The 1060-nt window shown below is 41.6% G+C and overlaps 1 pseudogene; it reads right to left on the bottom strand.

Annotated features, from left to right (window-relative positions):
• Positions 1-329: 329 nt before the first annotated feature.
• On the bottom strand, positions 330-639 carry LOC102863420 (annotated as a pseudogene).
• Between the last annotated feature and the right edge of the window lie 421 nt (positions 640-1060).

Raw genomic sequence — 1060 nt, 5'->3', positions numbered from 1 at the left:
CCACTGTGGGCAAGAAATACACCTGTCCACATGTCAGGACTTAATTTTTTGTGACTAATTCAGAGTTTGACTTAAAAATCAAAAGCATTACATTTCTGCATTATAAAAGCGCCTCAGTCACAGGTCATATCTTCAGAAGATACAGCTTTCAACACTCTTGTTAACCTGGTTACATATACTCCTTTATGCTTCTGCTTGCAAATAACTTTTGCTTAAAAAAGCAATATACAAAGTTCACCAAAATTTGCAAAGTAACAGTTTGTCAGTACTGAATGAAAGTAGCTTGGCATTTGAAATTACAAAGTCACTTTCACTACAAATTATTTCCTTCATTCTGGGTCGAGGCGAGGTAAAACGAAGAATAAGATTCCCAAAAGCAGAGTCTTGGGTTATGAAGTATCCAGATGAAAGTGCATGAGCATGCTGCAAAGCTGCTTTCTGCTGGGCTGCAATATGCTGCTGTTCTGCATGGTCCTGGAAATCCTTATTAAGAGAGGGTCTCGAGAGTGCAATGCTAGCGCCAGGATGATTTGTTGACGATTGGTTCTGCATGAGTTTTCTTTTCTCTTTGTCCAATTCAGCCAAGATTGCAACTCTATTTTTATTTTGAAAACCTTGTCCTGAAGCATTTGCTGCCATCTTCCTATTTTGTTTCAGTTATGTTCAGAAACAGCTTGTCAATACTTTGTAATCACCTGGGATTTCCGTTAAACACTCGCTCCCAGGCTGCGCGCAGGCTCGGTGGGGCGGCCTCGGTGGGGCCAGGCTGGGCGCCCTCGGGCCCGCGGCTCCCGCGCACTTACTGCCGCGCGCGGGCGGGGGCAGGGCTCCCAAGTTCCTTGTTTTTTAATGCAGCATAGTATTCCATTGTGTGAATATACCAGAGTTTCTAAACTTCTATCATGGATGTGAATTGTTAATCCAAGTAAAATAAATCACTGACATATTCAACCATCTCTCTAAATCTATCATGAATTTGCATATTGGTCCAGTGGTGAGGAATTTTACTCTTTTGATTTTGAGTGTTAATCCATACTAAAGACTATGATCTTGAATCTTT

The sequence above is a fragment of the Elephantulus edwardii genome, unplaced genomic scaffold, assembly GCF_000299155.1.
Source record: "Elephantulus edwardii isolate Elephantulus edwardi_28Jun2011 unplaced genomic scaffold, EleEdw1.0 scaffold00008, whole genome shotgun sequence".
Taxonomy (NCBI): domain Eukaryota; kingdom Metazoa; phylum Chordata; class Mammalia; order Macroscelidea; family Macroscelididae; genus Elephantulus; species Elephantulus edwardii.
The sequence above is the reverse complement of the archived record's forward strand: the minus strand, read 5'-3'. Positions and strand labels throughout refer to the sequence as shown.